This window comes from Pan paniscus, chromosome 5 (genome assembly GCF_029289425.2).
Source record: "Pan paniscus chromosome 5, NHGRI_mPanPan1-v2.0_pri, whole genome shotgun sequence".
Lineage (NCBI taxonomy): Eukaryota > Metazoa > Chordata > Mammalia > Primates > Hominidae > Pan > Pan paniscus.
The window spans coordinates 90,376,556-90,401,489 of NC_073254.2; the positions used below are offsets into that span (position 1 = coordinate 90,376,556).

General features: G+C 36.9%; 1 protein-coding gene and 1 long non-coding RNA gene across 3 annotated transcripts in view; one reads left to right on the forward strand and one right to left on the reverse strand.

The window, feature by feature from the left end:
* Positions 1 to 24,934, reverse strand: part of COL9A1 (collagen type IX alpha 1 chain) — a 198,958-nt gene that overhangs the window by 172,182 nt on the left and 1,842 nt on the right. Inside the window, exon 2 of one of the 2 annotated variants that reach the window (XM_055113856.2) lies at positions 23,128 to 24,768. The gene's annotated coding sequence lies outside the window, so the exon portion shown is untranslated. Of the gene's footprint in view, positions 1 to 23,127; positions 24,916 to 24,934 lie in introns of those variants that run through there. The other variant, XM_055113857.2, reaches the window with a different exon arrangement.
* LOC130541599 (uncharacterized) lies at positions 5,874 to 11,066 on the forward strand. Its single transcript, XR_008955674.1, has 4 exons — positions 5,874 to 5,944; positions 6,355 to 6,713; positions 6,897 to 6,936; positions 10,866 to 11,066. It is a non-coding gene; the product is annotated as an uncharacterized LOC130541599 (long non-coding RNA).

Here is a 24,934-nt window from a genome sequence, read left to right on the forward strand (position 1 = left end):
TTAATTTACCTAATAAGACTGCATGGCACTCTACATATTATCCATTGTTAGCTGTACTCATACTGCTATATCTTGTAGAGAGACTAAGCTGCTTTTTCCTGCAACATTGTATCAATAGTTTTAATGACGTGGACATAATTTCACAGGGGCAGTATTTTATTTTTACTCAGTTCATGAACATCAAACAATCCCAAGCTATTTTGATAACTAGCATCCTCAACCTGTGCTATTGCTGTTTGCTCACAGCAATGATAACCACTGTTTATTTAGCATCATGAAGTTTAATGACTTTGTATTTCCTTCTATTAACAAAACTCACAGAACTCTGAAATAAGTAGGCCCGTAGCTCTGATGAAAAACCCTAAAGTTCCAGAACTTCAAATTTTATCTTAGAACTTTAAAACCAGTGGGGCTTGGGCCACTACCTACTCCACGGGTTCTCACTTATGGTGAGCATCAGAATCTCTTGGGGAGCTTGTTAAATGCACACATTCCCAGGCTGGGAGGTTTCAATGAGGCTCAGAAACCTGCATTTAAAACAAGAACTCAAGATAGTCTTTGAACTTCAGTTTGAAAATTACTGACCAACACCCTCACTTATACATGATGAAACTGAGCCCCAGACAGGGTAAGTGACTTACTCAGGGTCACTTAGCTAGATAATGACAATCAAGGGTAGAACTGATGCAGCCTAATCCTTAGTTCTGTGCTCTTCCCACGCTTACACCCTTACTGTTTAGACTGCCCTTCTGGGTTCCTACAATATGGGAGGTCACCTATCTATTACTCCCATGAAAAGAAGTTCACGGACAATATTCTACAGATGCCACAGACAGAAGGAAGTAAGCACTGTGGGAATAGTAGAAGAAAGGCTGTTAAAGCTGTTACCTTCATCTTTCTGAATTTCAGTTTCTTATCTGTATGCAAGCACCAATGGATCATTAGAGCAAAATACCAATAGCTTGTGAGATGTAAAAAGATTACTATAAGATGGCAAGTTTACTCACTCCCTTAATATGACTAAAATAGTTTAAAAAAAAAAAAGTGTTCCTAATAATGAAATATCAGAAAGGCTACACTCTGAATTTACTTTTTCTTTCTGAATTTCAGTTTCTTGTCTATAAGAATGTAAGCTAAAACTACATACTAGGCAGCATGATCTTGAGTACAGCAATAGCACATGAACAGTGCTTCATAAAATCGTAGAACATGGTATATACTCAATACATTCCATAATTTTTTTAAGTATTATCATATGGTGGAAGGGCCAAGCTAATTAAAATGGGCCAGGCTAATTACAATTACATACATACCAAAGTAGAATTATTGATACCTCCCATCCCTAGAGTGCTGCAGAAATTACAAAACATGGCAGCTAGATCATGTAAGAAACATTTACAAGCTTAAGGAGAACACCTATGTAGGGTAACATGGATGAATCTAATGCAATATAATATTGGGCAAAAGAAGCAAGACACAGTAACATAAATACTATGATTCCATTTATAAAAGTTAAATACAGGCAAAACTAAACTATATTGCTTGGGAATGCATAGTTAGGCAGCAAAACTCTAAGGCAAAGCCAGGAATTCAGGAATTCTCTCTTTCTTCTCTCCCCTTCCCCTTGTCTTCCTAGAAAACAAAAACACCAGGGTAGTGGTTCCCTCTGAAGGGTACCAAGGGGTTTGCCCAGAGGAAAGGCACATGAGTGCTTAAAAGGGTGCTAGCCTTGTTTTACTTATTGACTTGGATGGTGGTTAAATGGGTGTTGCCTTTAGAATAATGTGCCAATTTTTTTTGCTTTTTTGTGCAATTCTATTTTATATACTGTATTTCACAACAAAGTTTTAAAAAGATTTTTAAAAGACACATTTAGTAGATAAAGCTGAAGGGAGTTACTCAACATTCCTATTATAGATATTTGGTTGTCTCTCCACGTGGACTACTAAGATAATAGAATTCAGCTGCACAGTGGGTCTATGTAAATATCCATTTGTGTACTGACACAGAGGACTCATGCCCTGGAGCTGTTGTGATGTTTAATTGAAAGGCATTTGATCAGAGGTTGCCAGGATCCATTAGACATTAAATATATCATCAACCTAATTACATATGACTTACTAGTTCAGTGCTGATTATATCCAAAATCATCAGAGTCTTAAAAATAGTCATGCTTGTTTGTCCCAACAATGTTTTCAACCATGGTTTCTGTGGTTCCAACCACATATGGAGAAATAATATACGTCCTCACGGGGAGAAGAGTGATTTCTGAGTTTTAAAAAGTCGAAGGTTGTCATTTTGCCACTTTGAGAATATCCCTTGATCTAGTTTGATCTATGTATGTTCCACCTAGAGACTAAATTAAAACTCTAGTCAAAATATTAAAGGATGGAAATATAGTCCATGACTGTGGTTTATCATTCCATTATTAGAATTGACTAGCAGTATTTTGACACCTAGATAGGACTGCTTTGGTGTGTCTAGGTGTATTGTATTATTTAAGTTACATAATATTAGAAACTTAAAATAAAAACAATTTGGTATCAGAGTTGGTGACTGAGTTCGAGTTTGGTATTCAGCTGTTTCCATGCAACTGAATTGTTAAAATGCTTACAATTTCCTGTGATTTATTTTCTGAAGCAAGAAAAGGGACCTAACATTAATATGCCTCTTTTAGATTAATTAGATTTACTTTAATGAAATATACAAACAAGAAAGTATAATTTATATGTATAGTTTAAAGAATAATAATAAAACAAACACCCATTTACCTACCATACAGCTTAAGAAATAGAACATAACCAAAATCTTCATTTCCCTTTCTCCCCGATAAGAGGCAAATGCTACGCTACGCTGAATTTTGTGAATATCATTCCATGCTTTTCTTTGCAGCTTTACCACGGGTATGATACATATAATTATGCATATTGTTTGGTTTACCTGTTTTTAAGCTTTATATAAATGAAATCATGTGGTAGCATTCTTCAATAACTTTTCTTCATTCATTATTGTACTTTTGAGATTTATCACATCAATAAATGTATCTCTACTTCATTCATTTTAAATGCTATATATTCAGTATACCGTGACAGCAGTCAGACCATGTGTATCATATACTTTCAGGGCACTGCCAATATTTCTTCAACAATTGCCTTTTCCGTATACACCAGTCCTTCACCTGCCAATGCCTCCATTTTTTGCCTGAAGGCTTTCTCTGGCCATCAGTGACTACTCAGTCTGAACACACAATGGGCTGAAAATACCAAGGAATTATGTTTCTCGGGAGCAGTTCTCAACCAATAACTGGGATAAACTGGAAGTAAGTGTTGTAAACTGTCCCTCAGAGTTCCCCAGCAGGATCAAACTCCAATTGCCCACAGTGATAATGTGATAACACACCTCTATTGGTTTTCTTCCCATCTGTTTAACTTCCCCATTATCTACTGGTGTTTCTTGGGAACATATCCCAAACAAAACCCTTTCCACTCATTGCCACAGGTCTGTCTCTGGAGGCACACAAACTAAGACAGCAGGGAAATTAAACTTAAGAACCTCCAAATACCTGATTCTGCTATGCCTCCAAGATAATGTAGCCATGCTCCAGATTTCTTCTGGGATGTCTGAGAGTTAAGCTCCTCTCAAAATCCAAAATAGGAAACAGAAATAAAAGTCCTCGGCCTGTTCTGCCCTCACTTAATTAGCACATGTAAAACTGAAACACAACTTTCCTGAATCTCTTCCTTCTCTCTCTTTCTTCTCTCCCCTTCCCCTTTTATTCCTAGAAAAATAGACAAGCTTTTCTTTAACTTTCCCTACATCCTGTCTTCCTTCCCGGTTGGAAAGCAAGCTTTCTGAGTTCACTACCATTGACTGAAGGGACATCCTTTCTATACTATGGTAGAACTCTATGTTCTAGGTCATCCAGGCTCAGCCCTGGGTATGTTAAGTAGGAAAGATTAAGGAATTTATAAAATTCTCTCTCAAAACTTGTATACATTTATTTTTTAATTTCAGAAACTATCACTTGTCTTTAATTCTTTCTGAAACATCCATTTCCCTGGTAGAAGTTAGACATTAAAGAAAAAATACATAGGAGAAAAAAGGAAACAAAAGGCAAATGAAGAACACAAAATTTCAGGACCTATTCATAGAAAAATAGGCCAATTTCAAACAAACTGTTCTCCTAAGACTCAAAGAAACTAAAGGCAAGTTGGCTTTCCTTAAAAAAAAAAAATTATCCTGAAAGAATAACAAGAGATCGATCAAAAGAGAGATGAAGCAAGAACAGGAGATAAAAAGTGGGTCTGTGGAGCTCAGAGATGAATAGAAGCATAAGATGAAATTATTACAGAGGTGAAATTCTCATTAGAGTCAACAAATGGTAACACATATATATGGATCAAAATACAGTCTAGGACAAAAAGAAAGGCCTTGAGTAAATAACATAAAATGAATTGGAAAAGAACAGAGATAAAATAAGAAAGGAGGTGGTATGGACATTAAACAAATAATCACTGTCATGGAAGAAAATAATATATGGAATGGGAAAAATTCAAATATATAATTGAATATAATTTTCTTGAAACAAAATCTCAAATCTATAGATTACAAAGACATAGCTTAGCCAATATCCTGAAAATGTTGATGAAGGCTAATTAGTAAGATATCTTAAAAATGGATTTAGAGCAGCAGGTTGTAAGAAGTTACACAGCAGAAAAGAAGCACATGAACCAACTCTACCAAAATGAGAAAGAATAGGAGGAAATGAACTGAAGAGGTATTTAAGATCCTGGCATTAATAAGCCGACCATGGTATGGTTGTTAAGAGGCCAGCGCTGTAAACTGCCTAGATTTGGATCCCATCCCTGCCCTTTATTACCTGTGTGACCAAAGCAAGTTATTTTGCCTCTTGTTGCCTCAATTTTCTTAATTTTAAAATGGAGATGATACTAGCCACCCACATAACACAGTGACTGTGAAAATAGAGAAAATACATTTAGTCTTCTTTAAAAAGTGCCTTTCCATATTCAGCATTGTTAATTATTATTAAGTTCAACAGAGCTTGGTGATTCTCTGAAGGTGAGAGAGTAAGAGACAGGGAAGACACGAGTTGATTCCTAGGTTTCAGGATGTGACAATCATAATGCCATTCACTATAGAGAGAATACAGAACAAGGGGAATACAGAAGAAATGATTTTTTTTTAATTCTCAATCGATATAGTCTGCACCCAAACCTCATCTTGAACTGTAGTTCCTGTAATTCCTATGTGTCGTGGGAAGGACCAGGTGGAGATAATTGAATCATGAGGCTGGTTTCCCCTATCCTACTCTCGTGATAGTGAATTAGTTCTCAGGAGATCTACTGGTATCATAAGGGGCTCTCCACCAACGCTCTGCACTTCTCCTTGCTGCCACCATGTGAAGAAGAACATGTTTGCTTCCCCTTCTGCCATGATTGTAAGTTTCCTGAGGCCTCCCAGCCATGCTGAACTGTGAGTCAATTAAACCTCTTTCCATTATAAATTATCCAGTCTTGGGTATGTCTTTATTAGCGGTGTGAGAACAGACTAATACATCAATTATAATGGATTCATTTTGAACATGTTAAGATTGACTTATCTTTGAGAAGATAGGTAGAGAGCTCCTGTGGGCACCTAGAACTCACCTAGGGCTGAAGGCAGGTGTACATGGCTTTAATGTGTGTGCAGAAGCCATGAATGTGGATAAGATCTCCTTTGTGATGTACACAATGAAAGAAGAAAAAGAGTGAGAACTGAACCTGTGGAACATTCCCATTTATCAGCTGGCAGAAGACTAAGGCCTGTGACAAAGGATCAGTGGAAAAATAAAGAAGAAGGAGAGGATAAATGATGAATCAAAGGCACAGGGACAGGCTGGGCACAGTGGCTCATGCCTGTAATCTCAGCACTTTGGGAGCCCAAGGTGAGTGGATCACTTGAGCTCAGGAGTTCAAGACCAGCTTGGGCAAAATGGGAAGACCCCATGGTGGGAGGGATATATACATATATGTATATACATAAATAGTTGTGTGTATATATACACACACATATACAGTTGTATATACGTATATATATATATAGTTGTGTATATATACACACACACACATATATATATAACAAGTACATTGGAGAGGCTGTGTTCAGGAGCACAGATGAACAGGTTGGCCTTTGCCAAGGGAAGCACATATTTTCCACTGAGAAAGAGAACGATGAGGGTGTGCGTGGAAGCAGGTAAGTGTGTAGACTGTAGTTGGTAAAGCTGAAAGAGCTCTTACTGAAAGATTCTCCCGGGGCCTGAAAGCTTAAGGGAATGAATAACTCCGCCCTCCTCAGGCCCAGTCCCAAGGTGCAAGGCCACTTGTGCTAGCAGCATGCGTCAGCAAGATAGCAGAAGCAGGAAGAGAGCTGGCCGGAACATATGTACCCTGTGAAGACCGAGAGAGAGGCCGTCCAGGTACCGCGTAGCAGTTACATCAGACTGAGACACTTCCTGTTTACAGGAGACTATAAAACCCCTGCCCCATCCTCATTTGGTGCTGATGCCATTTTAAGCCTCAGCACACCTGCACCCAGGCGCTCATTAAAACAGCATGCTGCTCCCCACTGCCTCGTGTTGTCTGTTGGCGCGCTGTCGGGGTTCGAACCGATACAAGAACCTTTCACCTACCTGGTGCTTTGGCCTCATCTGTAAGGTAAAAGCAAAGCCATCTGTTGCTAAATATTGGAAACTCTGTGTAGCAGTGAAGATTAGAAGTAGTTAATGATAGAAGGATGACCCCTCTCAAAAAAAAAAAAAAGTTACATTGAGGGCCCAGCAGACATTGAATGAAAAATATGAACTCAAGTCAAAAAATTGTTTTTGCATTTTTTTCCAGCAGCTTTTCCACTGTCCTGAAACAAGATAGAGAATCTGAGGTAAGATATGGTATGAAAAATGTTTGACATGGCTGCTTTTGCCATAAAATCAAAGTAGAAAATAATTAAATGTAGTCCATTTCTAGAGTTACCTGAAGTGTAGTGTTGGCTTATAAGACAGAATACCTGGACCTTGACTCATGTGTGCCTATTGTTTGCTGAAAGGATTTTAATCCTATAATAAAATCTCTCACAACATGCCATGGAAAGTATTTCCTAGAATTCTTAAAAACTAATGAGAAGGAAGCTTGAATATGCTGATTAACATGGAAGCTTGTTACTGGAAAAGAAAAGCAAAACTGAAAGATATTGTTTTAATATCCTTTCAGCTACTCTAAAAGATTACATAACTGCATATAGAACAAGCTATATAAAGTACAAGGCTTAGTCAAAGAAACATCAGGCTAATACCTGAGTTTTCATACTTAATACAAAAGTCTAAAATATTTCTTACCCCCGACCTGAATATGGCTTCAACTTCTCATACAATGTACTACTAGCCTAATAGACATTTTAGAATTAATCATTGCAAGTAGTTCATGTATATAAATGCATTTTTATTCAACTTTAAGTAGTTTGTTTCATTGTTTTGAGTATAAATAAGCAATCTCATCAATGATCACTTCAAAGATACAGTTTATTAAATATCTTAATCATTATTCACAAAGCATTATAGGATTATTAGTAAAGCTCCCTAATAGATAGTATTATTATTTTCACTCTTTCCAAGGAGTCAGTTGTTAATATTAAAAAATATGTTTAGAGAATGGGTCAGTAAAGCAGCAATTTGAATAATGAAGGATATTTGAACGATTGAAGGATAATGAATCAAACTGAGGCAAACAAAGGAAGCGAGAATGAAGAATAAAGTGATGTAAAGAATTAATATAAGAATAGTAAGGAGCATTTTATAAATAAATTGTTAAAAGCAAGTTCTTCACAATAAACAAACTCTGAACAATGAGTCTATGAGGAGCTGCCACTGAACTTGAAGTTGCTCAAACACACTGTGGAAGAGTAGTACAAATGACAAGTAGGCTTCCCACCAAGCAAAACTAGAAAATCAAAATTTGTTTCCAGCAGTAGTACATCTTCAAGTCCCTCCTCCTCACTTCCTCCTTCCTTTTTTCTTTGCCAAAACAAAACAGATCTACTTAAAAGGCCAAAGGCCACTGGAGAAAGAGTTTATGATCAGACAACCCAGGTGTCCTATGTCTAAAAGGGAACTACAGGTCTTGAAATGAGATAGACTGTGAAAATAATGAATTAGTTAGAATTCACAGGGAAAGAACTTCATTCCTTAACACTTATCATCATGGTATTGTTTCTGTGGTGTATTATTACTTCAGTAGCTTCTTCCTGTAATGATCTAGGTTATATGTAGGTATGTATTTATCACAATAATCTGATGGCTGTCTAATAACTAGTCACATACATGACATCTCTACTTCCTAATAGTAAGAGAAACTTACTCTAATCTGACTAAAGTAAAATATGATACATAAGCCTTTTTAATTCTGCAATAACCCATTCATTTTATTAATAGATTTTTAAAATTACCAGTACGTATTTTTCTGAAACGTGTGCAATCAATCCTTTGTCAATTCTTTACTACTATGATCTGAAGAAAGTTGCAATCCAAAGAGAATAAGGGTTACAATTATACTTGAAGATGAGAGTACTAAAAATCTGTGATATGTTTGAAAACCTAGCAAATGGGTGACTCATACTTTCATTACCTTACTTGCTGCCTAGTAAACTAAACTGGGTGCCTAAAATTCCCTTTGTTTATTTTCAACTTCAATTATATATGCACAGTATTTTAATTACTTAGCATCTATTGTTCCAGGTGCTTAGATTTTTCCACATCAAAATTCTCCAGTTTCCATTGTGTTATTTCCTGTTATAAGATTATTCAAAGTAGTTTTTTTCTTTATTGTTGTTTTTCAAAGGGAGGCAGACTGACCAGTCGTGTTTGGGGTTATTTCACAATGCTAGTTCCTTCCTGTATACAAATTCACACACGCACCCATATTCATACAAATGCTGGCCCTAGGTAAAAAAAATAAGGTTGCCAAACATTTGAAGTCTTCAGACCATTCTTTCTTTGTTCCTCCTTTGGGGAGCACCACCTCCCCTTCAATTATTCTGCATCCTGCATTTTCTCCTCTTCCTTACAAAGAGCCTGGTATCAGTCACAGCTCCTGACACTCCTGAGTTACATGGCCTACTTCTGAGGCACGCATAGATTTGGTAGCAAAGCAAAGGGAAGGGAAGTGGCAGACCTGTCTCTCAGCTGCCAGCTGCAATCTTTCTCACACACCAGTGCCTCTCCTTCTTACAAGTTACGTCCTGTCGGTAGACGGACTGGCCCAGCAACAAGGTTATATCTATTGAGGTTAAACTTGCCCCAAACAGTGTTTGTTGGAGCAGAGAGGCCGAAAGCTTACAAAATAGGAGGTGAGTTGTCGAAAGAGTTAAAATCCAGCCTTAAAAATTCCACATATGCTCAGTCAGGTAAATCATCATGAATTTTTTACTGATATTTTGTCCTAGAAGATAGTGATATTAACATATTCTAGAAAAGAAAAACCTTGATTCAGTAAAAACCTCATTAAGTGAGAGATACATGATTAAATGTTGATGACAAAATATATTTTGAGGTTATCTCAAAGTTTAATGAAGTTCTAAATATATAGAATGATTGAATGTACACTTTAAGAAAACATGCAATAGGTGACTGGATAGAGCTGAAAAAGAGGCATCCATATATTTTAGATTGTTCATTTCTTATATATTTGATTTTATGTATGAGAGTGTTTGTTATCCTGATTCAGAATGAAATGACTTTGAGTGGTATTTGTGGAATCAATTTTTTTTCTAGCCTGAGGAATAATCTATTGTGGAAAAGTTGAAAAGTTGCTCTAATTTGCTAATATTTCAAAGCATCATTTATTTTCTCAGGGAAAGGACCAGAAAAATCGGATCCAAACTTAAAATGTCAATACTCATAGTTTAGCACTTAAAAATGAATAACTACATGGAGATACCAGTGATACTTTTAAAATTTATATTTTTGCTATGTGTACTGTTTCAACAAAGCCATGAGTATACCAAAGCGAGCTAACAGTCTTCATTCCAAAATGTTGCCCCAAAATAATTTCTGAACCACATGACAGATGTTTGATACAGATGACTAAATTTCCTGTCATGTTTGTTTATTGTTAATAGTAAAACCAACAGAGAGTGCTAGACTTTAGACACTAATATCTTCAAAATATGGACTTACATGAAACTAGACAGTGATATCATCTTAAAGTACTTTTTTCTCTTAAACAAACAAATCGAAAAAAACAAAGATCAGAGATGAAAGGAAGAAAAGTATATCGAGTGACACCATGTGTCAGCCAGACGCTGGGATAGATGCTTCATATACCTTAGGTCATTTAACGTTATAGTTAAGTAGAAAATGTTTTAAAATTGTGGAGGTGTTTAACTAGTTTTTCATTTTCTAAGCCAGCACAGCTTTTGACTCACCTGTTCATAATGCAGAGATTATTTGTTCTGCCCTACGTTTCTATTGTACAACATTTTCCCTCTTTTAAAAGTCATTTATTGAATCATCACCAGTCTCAGGCTTGATACGGTATAGCCTCTGAAAGACTGGTTTAGTACTTCAACCAGCCTTTCAAAATATTTCCAGGGCAGGCCATTCAGTGTTCCAGGTACCTAATGAGTCATTTTCCTCTTCCCAGTCTACCAAGCAGGATCTCAAAGCCTCCTTTATCTTTCTGGGTGTATACAGAGTAATTAAGCTCAAATATGAGACTTGAGGGTTGGGTTTAGTTATTAACTTGCTGAGTCTCCACCCAGCTAACTATTCTAGGAAATCATTTGGTGAGTCAGGCATTCTTGTATTCACATTGCAGCGGCCAGTCATCTGCCCTAAGTGCTGCCGCCGAAGACTGAATGTCCTGGAAAGTTTGCTGTCACATCTCCATTATGACAAAAGCATTGTGCCGAACAGATGAAAAAATGCATTGTCAACGGAATCTTTTATGTTTGTTTGTTTTCCTTTAAGCAACTTTGCCTTACTTGTTGTAAAAGATAAATAAATATTTGTTCATTTCCATTCTGATGAGTCTGTGAGCTGTTACCATCAAGCACAGAGCAGCATCCTACTTTGGGACTGAGAAAGTGGGAAATCTGAAGTGAAAGTCTATGGTGATTAAACAAAACTGAAAACTAAGCCACTCCTCTTCCATCTGGTAGAGAAATTGTGACTATATGCCCTTCTCTCCGCTAAGAGGAAAGACCAGACTCACTGGTTCACTGGTATGTTTTCCTTATAGTAGACTGTGGTATGACAATGCCAAGTGATAAAACTTCTATGACACCCCTCTCTCCAGTTGATCCAAAGAACTTGGAGGGGAGGAAGAGGGGAGAGATGTGAGGAGACACGGCAAGTTAGACACCTCTGCTTTTTCACAGGAGCAAAAATAATAGGTTCTTATCTACTTGGAAGGTGAGGATACTACTAATTCATAAAACAACATGAACACAGTTAATTTTCTAAATGCCAAGACATAAAAAAATTTAATCTTCTTTAGGAGAAAAATTGTTTCTAAAATAAAAAAATAAATTTGTATTGAATTCTTACTATGTAATAGGTGCTAAACCAAGCACCTTACATGCTTTTGCTCACAACAACTCCATAATGTTGCTGTTATTTCACCATTTTACTGATTTATTAGTCCATTTTCATACTGCTGATAAAGACATACCCAAGAGGGGGTAATTTATACAGGAAAAAGGGTTTAGTGGACTTACAGTTCCACATGGCTGGGGAGGCCTCACAATCATGGCAGAAGGCAAGGAGGAGCAAGTCACATCTTACATGAATGGCAGCAGGCAAAAAGAGAAAGCTGGCTGGGCACGGTGGCTCACACCTGTAATCCCAGCACTTTGGGAGGCTGAGGCAGGTGGATCATGAGGTCAGGAGTTTGAGACCAGCCTGACCAACATGGTGAAACCCTGTCTCTACTAAAAATACAAAAATTAGCTGGGCGTGGTGACAGGCTCCTATAATCCCAGCTACTCAGGAGGCTGAGGTAGGAGAATCGCTTGAACCTGGGAGATGGAGGTTGCAGTGAGCCGAGATCACGCCATTGCACTCCAGCCTGGGTGACAGCGAAACGCCGTCTCAAAAAAAAAAAAAAAAAGAGAGAGCTTGTGCAAGGAAACTCCTGTTTTTAAAACCATCAGATCTCGTGAGACTTATTCACTATCATGAGAATAGCACGGGAAAGACCTATCCCCATGATTCATTTACCTCCCACTGGGTCCCGCCCACAAAATGTGGAAATAGTGGGAGTTACTATTCAAGATGAGATTTGGGTGGAGACACAGCCAAACCATATCAACAAATAAAGAAATTTAGGACAGTAACTTTCCCAGAGTTGCACAGCTGAGCCCAAATTTAGATGATTTCATTGCATTTGTTTTTAAGCACCAGACTATTAAATTAGGTTTTCTTATTTTTGAAGAGCCAGAACTAATGGCAAGTATGTTGTATTGCCTATATAGTAAGGAATTAAAAGAAAACTAATGTGACTAGCATGTAGCGTTACAATTAGTTTGTGTTTTATATGTATAATACATATATATAACATATCATATATACAATAACTTGTTTTGATATTACCATTTTTTTAAAAAATCACATGATGAAACTTTCAAAGTAATTATTCCAAGACAATGTGAAATAACTGTATCAAAAGATAGCTAAAATTCATAACATAGGCAGCATCAAGATTCAGTTCCAAAAGCAGAACCTACTGAAAGTTATAAAGTTAAAAAAAAAAGACAGTATTCACATTTGACAAAGATGGGTTGTGGTGGCTCAAGTGTGCATTATTCTTATCTTTTCACATATGTTTAGAATATTTTACATAGAAATATATTTATAAAAACATGGATCATTACCTATGCAGAACTTCTGGCCATTATCCTTACCTTGATTATACCCTAGGGAACCTTATTTTCCAACTTTGTATCTGAGCTCATAGGGAAAACTAGAAATAATAAAAAGAATATATGCTAGGTAGAAGCCTGCCTGAAAACATAATCTTTTTCTGGGAAAATATAAAAGGACTATAGAGCAAGATGGTTTTTAACAACAAATTCTTTTAAAATACCATGTGATATAACTAAAAAGAAAAAAACTTCCAAATTGATTTGATCAGGTTTACAAATCTGATATCAACAGTTGACAAATGCCAAAACAAAACAAAAAAACCAAGGGAGACTACTTGAGGAAGAAGAGAAAGAAGTGAAAAGAAAGGAAAGGAAATTAAACAAAATAGCATTTATGGATATAGATGAAGTAATGTTAAATACAATCTGCCAAATCAAATTCAAAAATATATTAAGACTGGGAGTGGTGGCTCATGCCTATAATCCCAGCACTTTGGGAGGCCGAGGCAGGCAGATCCTTGAGTCCAGAAGTTCAAGACCAACCCAGGCCATAGGGTGAAACCCCGTCTCTACAAAAAACACAAAAATTAGCCAGGCATGGTGGCACATGCCTGTAGTCCCTGCTACTTGGGAGGCTGAGGCAGGAGGATCAGTTTGAGCCCAGGATGCAATTAGCTGAGATCGCGTTATTGCACTCCAGCCTGGGCGACAGAGCGAGACCCCGTCTCAAAACAAAAAACAAACAAACAAACAAAATATATCTTAAAAGAAAAATCTGTTCCCACCAAGGAAATTTTACTCTCATGAAATTAAAGGATAGTTTAATCTAGAACACTAGACATAACCATGTGGCATTTATATGTCAAACGAGAAAATAAAAATAGCTATAGAAAGGTACCTAATACATTAGGTACCTAATACATTCAATGCCAATTCCTCATTTTTAAAACACCCACAGTATACTAGAAGTAGATAGATATCTCCCAAACATAATAAATAATATTATTTATTGTATTAGTCAAGGGAACACCAGCTGCTATAACTTAAAAATTCTGTGGTTTAATAAAATATGTTGATTTCTTATTCCTCTGTTGTTCAACTAGTGGCAGTGTCAAGGAGGTGAGGAGAGCATGATTTCAGAGTGCGATGTGTGAGGTACTGTCTTCAAGATCAAGATACTCAGGCTGATGGAGCCTCTACCATCTTCAATACATAGTTTCTCAGGCTGCCCTGAGAATTAGCATCTAACCAGCAAACACGGAACAAAAGGAGAATATACATGGGACATTTTAAGTGGCACTCATTACTTCCACTAACATCCCACTAATTAGAACTTCGTATATTGTTGCTTCTAACTGCAAAAAAGGCTGGGAAATGCAATCTCTGTGTACCAGAAGAAAAACTGCGTTTGGTGAACAGTTAGCCAGTTTCTGCTGAACCTATTCTACTGGTTATCACATAGTCTTTTATTCTTCTTCCCATACGAGCTAACCTCCTTCTCAAAAGAGACAATTCAAAATCCCAACCAGTCACTATGCCCAGCTCAAAATACAGGATCTCCAAGTGATAATGATGTACAGTTCTTTCTCTATCTGATAAAAATGTGGCCTTATAGTTCAGCAACATATCAATTAAAATGATAAATTATCTGCCCATTTCCTTCCCCCCCACCCCACACACACAGAGGAATGTAGCACTTATTAATTTAGCATAGCACCTTTTAATTTACTATATACCTATCTCCTTTGTTTGGTGTCACCTTCCATTAGAACTTAAACTCCATGATAGCAGATTTTTGCCTCCCCACCCTTCCATTGCTGTATTTTCAGTGCCTACAAGTAAATAATTGTTAAATATTTATTTACATTACCCAAAATAAGCATGTATTATTTCTACAGTAAAATTAATTTTAAACAGAAATGCAAATATCTTGGGAAGTGGTTAGGCATCATTCATACCTTGGTTTCAATTTCCCAAATCTCACTGATAGAACTGAATCACCACTTTTGGAGCTGGGGTTTGTATAGGCAGGGAAAGAGAGTAGGATGGTGGAATGTAGGACTATGGAGAACTGAAACGGCATGAAGACACTGGTCTGCAAGAGACCAAAAAACGGGAGTCAAGAGGTGAAAGACAGGATCAGAACGAAAGGTGAGAGAGTAACAAACTTTGGTTTGAGCCACAAGAGTAATTAATTAGTTAATTAACTGATTAGGAACTTGTAAACTCCTTCATTCAATAGTAACATATTGATTTTTATCTGCCAAAACTGTGATGAGTATTTGGGATTAAAAAATGAACAAGAGACAGAGCATGACCTCGAGAAACTCATATCTGGTTTTGGGGGACAAAATATCGTGAGTATACGAGTGTGATGAGGGAGATGTGGATGGAATGTTATGACAACACAGAAAGAAAGCAATTAACCAGGCCATGGCCAAGTGGAGGACAGATCCAAGAAAAGTTTCAGGAAGAAAGAACCAGAGTCTTAGAAGAGAGGATACCATTTGTGAAGGTTTCAAGGCAAAGGGGAGAAAGGCATAATGCATTCAGAAGACTGGACTTTAGGGAGTGAGTAAGGGGGCTGGAGATGTTAGCAGGTGACAGATTGTGAAGGTTCATTCTTGTCCAGTTCTAATTCCTTTAAGCCACCAAGCTGTCCCTACACACACACACACACACACACACACACACACACACACACACACACACACACTATATGAAGGGGAGTTCTACTTCTTACATATAACTCCTTTTCATTTTTAATCTGTCTCATTGTTTTTGGTACTTTGGAAATACTCTTATCTAAATATCAACCTTGATGCCCACTGGAAAGCAATTGTAGTCCTCATCTCTGGAACAGCTTCCTCAAGCCATCCTATTCATACTCTCCTCCTGGTTCCATTTGCTCCAGAACCCTTTATTTCCCTCTGCCAAAGTTACTACCATCCCAGATGCAGACATTATAAGCCTTTATAAGCTTTGCTAAGACATGTGCACTTGACCCTAGACAGCCACCAAAGAATTTTAATCCTAAGCATGATAACATAATAAAATTTACATTTTATAAAAATCACTCAGCAGTGTAGAGGATGGCTTGGAAGGGCATAAACTGGTAGCAGAAGACATTTAGAGTAAACTAAAAAAAAAAGAAAGGCTGACATTATGCCTTGTTATTATCAGTAAAATAAAATACAGTTTTAGATAAAAGACTGTTCAAATCAGTCATAACAGAACATTCCAGTCCAGGTATGTTAAAGATCTGTTTGTTATTTGTCTTGTGGAGATAAAGGGAAAGGTGAGCAAATAATAGTATCTTCATTATAATTTAAAAATCATCTAACATTAAATTTTATGCTCTCTGCCTACATGTAAGAAAGGCAAACTATTCATTTGTTTAAAGGATTCATTAAACTGATTTCAGAAAAGACATAATTTTATTACCCTTTATTTTACTTTATTTATCTTTATTTTACTGTGTCTAGCAAGACCAAAAATAATAAACTAACTCTTTAAAGATAAAAAAGGTAAGTGGGTTATATCTGGATTTTTTTCCTAAAGGCTCAGAATTTTAATTAAGTATTATCTTAACATGCGTTCTTAATAAATTGTTTCATAAATGAGATAAGGTACATGAGAGTATAAAGTATATTTAATTGGAGCCTGCTTTGTGCAAAGCACTCTGGCAGATAGAAAGAAGAGTAAAAGATGTTCTCTGCCTCAAAGAAACTTTTATATAATATATATCCCAGGAACACTCAATTTAAGATTAATACCTTCTTAGCCAAGAGACTATATGTGAAGCGTTTGTGACTATCTCAAAAACACAAGCACGATAAACAAAATATTCAGCTTCTAGACTGACAGCTTGTAAAGAATTGAGCAGACCAAACTGGGCCCAAAATCTACTTCACTCATCCTCTCCTGCTTAATGAAATATCCTGAGAAAATATCAAACGCATATTGAAAGAAATGAAAGCAATAAACTAATTAGAACTGACAAGGTTATCTTAAAACAGGAGAATCACAGATGATGGGGACTATGACATTAGCATCTTTTTCACAACACAGAAGAAACTGAGGACTCAGGTGATTAATATGTCTTGCCTAGATTCATACAGTTTAGGGACAGCACTAGAGTTTGAATCCAATTCCCCAAATTATTAGTAGTCTTTTCATTTTACCACATTGACAGGTAGAAGAATAGACCTCCCCAAACACTATGAAATTGCAATTATTTTCTGCATTTAGATATAGTCCAGCCCAAGTCTTCTCTAATTTATAAAAATATCTTTGAGAGAAAGGAGAGTTTTTGAAAAAATACATTTAAATCTTTAATCCCTTCTACTTTGCTATTCTAATACTATGGTAAGGACAATCTAAGGTAAAAATTCTTTTTTTTTCTTCTTCTTTTTGGAGACAGAGTCTCACTTGCTCTGTCGCCCAGGCTGGAGTGAAGTGGCATGATCTCGGCTCACTTCAACCTCCATCTCCTGGGTTCAAGCGATTCTCGTGCCTCAGCCTCCTGAGTAGCTGGGACTACAGTTGTGCATCACCACGCCTGGCTAACTTTTTGTATTTTTAGTAGAGATGGGGTTTCGCCATGTTGCCCAGGCCGGTCTCAAACTCCTGGGCTCAGGCAATCTGCCTGCCTCGGCCTCTCAAAGTGCTAGGATTACAGACATGAGGCACCACACCCTACCTAAAGTAAAAATTCTCTAAGAAATTGGAAGATACCCCTATTTTGATTCTAAGAGACTGGAAATCTGCGTTATCTAAGTCCCGTGCCACTGTGCATGAGAAGGTAGAAGGAATCTTAGGCAGGGGTAGAAAGTGAGCCAAAGTGCCAAGACTGAAATATGATCGGTTTAGCTAAGGCAAAGGTTAAGATGGAAAGGTAGGTAGGTGCTAAATTGTGAAGGGCCTTTAAAAAAATCAAATGAAAAATACATATATGTATATGTAGATACATATATACGTGTATGTAGATACATATATACGTATATGTAGATACACATATATGTGTATGTAGATACATATATAGTGTATGTAGATACATATATATGTGTATGTAGATACGTAGATACATGCATGTATGTGTATAGAAAATACATACATATATGTAGATACATATGTAGATATATAGATATATATCTTGATACATACATATATGTATGTATGTATACATATAATGTTTTTCTAGAAAAAGTCTATCAGGCGAGGAAAGACAATAATGCCTGAGAAAGAAAATAAGAGAAGTTCTATAATTGCTCTAATTTACTGCATGGAGAAAGTGTCCATGTTGTGCATCAGGGAGAGGAACGCAGACAAAGCCTGGTGATCTCTGAGTTGAGAAAAACCTGGAAGTCAGAGGAGGCCATGGTAGGTAATGTTTGCAGGGTGGAGTAGAGGAGTGGTAACAGCTACATAGAGAATTCCAAAAATCTGCAGATCTCCCATGAATCTTCAGCTGGGTAATGAAAAGTGCATTTATGTACAAATTCTATCTGAAGCTGGGGGAAACACTTGCAAAGAATTATTGCAAACAATTCCAAGTGTTCATACAGGGTTGGATATAATGCCTCTTCCTACCAAAGACAGTGGAAAAGGTCATAATTCACAAGATATCATGGAATACTCACAGAGCTGTGCCTCATATTAGGGAAAAATTGACCCTAGACTAAATGCTGCTCTTGTCCCATGTACCAAAGCATAAAAGCAAGATCTGAAAGATTCAAACTGTTTCCAAGTGACTTAACTGCACCCCATGATAAGTTTAAGAATATTTATAGGAATACAAAAATGCCAAAAACCAGCAAAGCAAAATTTACAGTGTTGGCCATTGAATCAGAAATTATTTGGAATTCAAAGAAAGGGGAAAATATAACCCATCATAAGGGGAAAAACCCAACCCATTGACATTGACCCAGAAATGATAAAGGTGACAAGATAAGGATTCATGTACAAGGACATTAACAGTCATAGTTATATCCTATATTCAAGAAACTAGAGGAAACATTGAACATGTAAAATAGAAACATGGGTAATACAAAAAAGACATAAAATTCTAGAGTTAAGGTCAGCAAACGTTATTTATAAAGAGTGAGAAAGTAAATATTTCAGGCTTTGCAGGCCACTTAAAGTATTCTTTCTTACAAAAACATTTTAAAATGTAAAATCATTCCTAGCTCGTGGACTATACAAAAAAAGGGCCAAGGGATAATTGTCCATGGGTCATATTTTGCTACCTCCTGTTCTAGAGGGTGAATCTACAATGTCTGAAATGGAAAATACATTGAATATGATTAATAGCAGAGTAGGCAAGTAGAAGAAAAGTGAACTTGAAGACATAGCAATAGAAACTATCCAAAATGAAACACAGAGAAAACAAAACACTAAAGAAAAAAGAACAGAGCTTGAGTAGGTTATAGGACTACTATAAGCTGTCTAATATATGCATAATTATAGTTCCCAAAGGAAATGAAAAATATTTGAAAATATAATGGCCGAAAATATTCCAAAATTTGGTGAAAAGTCTAAACCCATAGATCCATGAACCAACAAACCTGAAGCATAAAAAAAATGAAGAAAATTATACCAGGGCACATTATGGTCAAACTGCTTTTTTAAATGAAGAAAAGATTTTAAAAAGCAGACAGAAGGGAGAAAAAAAGCCACATTACACAACTATGAATCAAAATAAAGATAACAGCAGATTTCTTGTTGGAAACAATGCAAGAACACAGTGGAGCAGCATCTTTAAAACATTGGGAAAAAAAGTCACTCTAGAATTCTATGCCCTATGAAGATATCTTTCAAAAAGAAAGGTACAGTCATGACATTTTAAGACATGCAGAAGCAGAAAGTATACATCACTAGCACACCTACATTCTAAGAAGTGTTAAAGGTCAAGAACAAAACAATACCAGATGAGAATCTAAGTCAACACTAAAACATAAAGAGTATTGGAAATGATAACTATGTGGGAAAATACGAAAGAATTTATCACATATTTAAATGTCTTTTAAAAATAATTGACCATTTAAAGCAAAAAAACGCATTGTGAGGTTTATAACACATGTAGAAATAAAATGTATGACAACAGCACAAAGCATGGGAATGGAAAATGGAAGTATAGTGTTATAAGGTTTTTTAATACACGTAAGGTATGTAATACACTTGACATTGGATCATGGTAAGCAAAAACTGTATATGATAAACCTTCAAATAACCTCCGAAATACCATAAAAAGAGCAATTGCTAATAAGCCAACAAAGGAGATAAAATTGAATCATTAAAAAATATTAATGCAAAATAAGTTTAAAAAAGAATAAAAGAGGGGAAAAGAACAGATAGTACAAATAGAAAACAAGCAACAACATGATACATTTAAACCAAAACATCCATAAATACATTAAATACAAGTGGTATAAACATATCAATTACAAGCCAGATTGAGACCTCCAAGAAATCCACTTTAAACATAAAGACAAAAGTAGGTTAAAAGTAAAAAGATAGGAAATTCTATATCATAGTAACATAAATCAAAATAAAGTTGAAATGATTGTATTAATACAATACTAAGTAGATTTCAGAGCAAAAAATTTCACTCGGGAAAATGAAGGCCATTTCATAATGGTGAATTATTCATATAAATTCATTGAGAGGACCTAACTATCCTAAACGAATATGCACTTAATAAAAGCGTGTCAAAATACATGAAGTAAACACACATAAAACTACAAAGAGAAATGGATAATGCCTACTGCGTTGAAATTTTGTTATAAGGAGCAGAAATAATGTATATTAAGACTAGCACTCAGCAGATGATAAAGGTTCAAGATGTTATCTACTGTGACTAGTATCAGAAAACTAAAAGATATTATAGTAGTTTATGCAATGCTTAAAGTTTTACTCAACTTTGTTTTTGCTGTAAAATGTAGATTTAAAATCTACAAATTACATTAACTTCCATTCACATTGTACCTTAAATCCTTTTCTCCAGTCTCACCAGAAGAGATGTTCCTCTTTTTGTTCAAGTTTGACTTTTCCTTGGACTACAGAAGCATTTTGAAACAGACAAAATATTTTGAAAGAAAGGTCAGACAAGACATGGAAATGGAATGGACAGGAAACTAAAGAAAGGGAAGCATCAAATATAGCTGTGTTAGACATAAACATGGGAACAGTAGACACTATGGACTACTAGAGGAGGAACGGAGGCAGTGGAGTGTGGGTTGAAAAACTACTTGCTGGGTACTATGCTCACTATCTGGGTACAATATACCCCTGTAACAAATCTGAACATACACCTTCTATATCTAAAATAGAAGTCGAAATTAAAATGTGTGTGTGTGTGTGTGTATGTATATATATATATACGTGTGTATATATGTGTATATATATATACGTGTGTATATACATGTATATATATGTGTGTATATATATGTGTGTGTGTATATATATATAGTTGTGGAATAACTTTGACTATATCTCATTTTTAATTTTCAAATAATGACCATACTTACAACAGGAATATTTTAAAAATCATAAAGCCCAGTAAGGAAAAAGCCAGCTTATTTTTTTTTTTAGTAAATTAATGTTTAGCATCTGACAAATATGAGACATCCTTCATGAGGCTATTTTCTTTTTCTTTCTTTTTTTTTTTTTTTTGAGATGCAGTCTTGCTCTGCCGCCCAGGCTGTAGTGCAGTGGTGCAATCTCGGCTCACTGCAATCTCTGCCTCCAGGATTCCAGTGATTCTCCTGCCTCAGCCTCCCAAGTAGCTGCGATTACAGGCACTCACCACCACGCCTGGCTAATTTTTGTGTTTTTGGTAGAGACAGGGTTTCACTATGTTGGCCAGGCTGCTGTCGAACTCCTAACCTCGTGATCCACCCGCCTAGGCCTCCCAAAGTGCTGGGATTACAGGCATGAGCCACTGTGCCCGGCCTTCATGAGGCTGTTTTCAAATTTACAATATTCATTTCTTCTACTGTCTCAATCTTTAGCTGAATCAATGTTGTGCAACCGAGAAAGGGAGAGATAACCTGATCTTTGGATTAAGAGAATACTCCACAGTTAGAAGGGTTTAGCAAACATTCAAAAACACTCCATGCCAAAGTTAAATTATGTAAACCAATTACAAGATAGAAAGGATTCCAAATCTTATATTCCTTGAGCACAACATAGATTGAAAAGGACACATATAACATAAAATGTTAATGTACATTAAATGTGACACAAAACTGTTTATTAGCAGCATAATGGGTGACACCAAACTTGGGAAGATAAATATGGGAAGTAAATTTAGAATCAGGAAATTTCTACACAAATTTCTAAAGGAATTCAAAGTCTATATAATGTGATTATCTTCTTATATTTGAGAGAAAACAGACCTAGAGAAGATAAGAGACTCTCAAGATAACACAGTATACTGTAGACTCTAGAATTAGAACCAGGTAATCTGACAATTAGATCAGTGTGCTATACTCTCTAGTAGTCTGTACCTCAGTAGATGCCATAAATTTTTGTATTTCTTATTGTTTTTGTTGTTGTTGTTGCTGTTTGTTTTGTTTTTTTTGCGATGGAGTCGCACTCTGTCACCCAGGCTGGAATGCAGTGGCATGATCTCGGCTCACTGCAACCTCCACCTCCCAGGTTCGAGTGATTCCCATGCCTCAGCCTCTGGAGTAGCTGGGATTACAGGCGCCTGCCACCACGCCCGGCAATTTTTTTATTTTTAGTAGAGATGGGGTTTCTCTACTAAACCCAGGCTGGTCTCAAATTCCTGACCTCAAGTGATCTGCCTGCCTCGGCTTCCCAAAATGCCGGGATTACAGGAGTGAGCCACCCCAGGTGAATTTTCTTATTTCTTTAAGAGATTATTTTATATTCTTCTATCAATAGATAATTACCAGGAAGTCTTGCTAAATCTCTAGGTTAGTTAAGTGCTCCTCTTCTGGGTTCCCAGACAACCCCGTACCTACCCCAATTTTAACTCTGTAGCAGAACTTGTTTTTTTTTTTTGTTTTGTTTTTACATGCCTGTCTACCCCTACTAGATTGCAAACTCTGAGATTTTAGACTGACCCTTAACCTTCATTATATCCCTCAGCAACTAGCACAGTATTTGGCAAATATCTAATAAGCAATAAATATATATATATATATATATATAATGGTTGAACTGATTTGACTTTTTTTGAAGGCTCACCATGATCCTTGTCAACTTCTCCAGCCTCACATCCCTAAACAGTGGCATAGAAGTCTTAGTTTTAGTTCAGCACAAAGACCAGTTTCTTACTGTACAGCTTCTGTTCAAGCAATCCTTTTCCCTTTACTCCTCCCAACCGCCACCACAAGACATCCCACTTCAACTCTCTGGAATCATTTTCTCCTGGAAGTTTTTCCTGACCCATGACCTCTTCCCAAAGTTGGATTAATGCTTCTTCTGAGCTTCAATAGCTCTCTGTGCATTTATCTCTGCACTATACACATTACATCATAGGGTAATAATGCAAACACTCCACCCAAGTTCTTTTTCATTCATGTTGGTATCTTCCAAGATTAGCACACTGCCTGGCACACAGCAGATGAGTTAACAATGTGATTTGAATAAAAAGAACGTGGAACAGGGAAAGAATCTTGGCACACTGTGTGTTTTAGGGATGCACGGACGTGGAAATGCAAATAATTGGTTGTTTACTATATTCTCCTAAGACATGGCTGGAACTAAAAAAAAAACAGAAAAAGCCTTTCCAATTTTGAGGCTAAAGTTCAAGTCACAAAACAAGCAATAAAAGCCTGTTTAGCAAGGATAGTAAAATGGTATAGGGCTATAAAAGAAGGGACAAATTAGAAATCAGGAAAGCAGGCCATTCATACAAATGCAAATAAATTGGTTCACAGGATAAGAGGACACCCAATCATGTAAAAACTGGTACAAGCCGGGCACGGTGTCTTAGGCCTGTAATCCCAGCACTTTGGAAGGCCAAGGCGGGTGGATCACCTAAGGTCAGGAGTTCGAAACCAGCCTGACCAATATGGTGAGACCACGTCTCTACTAACAATACAAAAAGTAGTCGGGCGTGGTGGTGTGTGCCTGTAGTCCCAGCTACTAGGGAGGCTGAGACAGGAGAATTGCTTGAACTCCGGAGGCAGAGGTTGCAGTGAGCCGAGATCACATTACTGCACTCCCGCCTGGGCGACGGAGCAATGCTCTGTCTCACACACACACTCGAAAAAAAAAAAACGGGTACAAAGATATATTCAAAACCTGTCCCCTAAATGGCCTACAAGACATCACCATTACTTTCAAATGAATGCACAAAGCTTTTCCCTTCTAATTCATTCTTATTGTGGTAAAATATACATAACAGAAAATTTACCATTTTAACCATTTTTAAGTGCACAGTTCAGTAGCATTATGTCCATTCATTGTTGTGCAACCAACACCACTATCCATCCTAGATTCATTTTTAAAACAAGAGTCGCAGCTGAAATTTTCCTTTCATTAACTCAGCTTTAGCAACATACTGAACTTTATGCACCACAAAAGTTTTTGCCAGATAAGGTTCAGAAACAGGGAAGAGTGAAATAAATCAATGATCCTTCGTGGGCTTCTGTTAACGGAATGTATTAGCGAAAGGCTTCACTTCATCAGCCCCCTCCCGCCCTTTTTGGCGTCATAAACCAAGAAACAACCAGATCAGCACCCACATCTCCCAAGATGCAAACACTGGGTCCCGAAAGGCAGCTGTCCTGCCCCCGCGCAGATCCCCTGCAGCCTCCTTTCCTACTGCACAAATCGACTAGCGCAGGGACCGAGCTCTCTACCCGGGACTGCACGGAGGAGCTAAAGAGAGAAAAGGAGACACAACATTGTGAGAAAAACGGCTAAAGTTCTCGAACTCCGTGTTTTTGCCCTCTTCTTGTTCACTGCTCTTCAACCACCTCCAAGTTCCATCCCTTAAACCCACAAGCGAGCCCCTTTTCTTGACGCGCGCCTTTTATTGACGCAA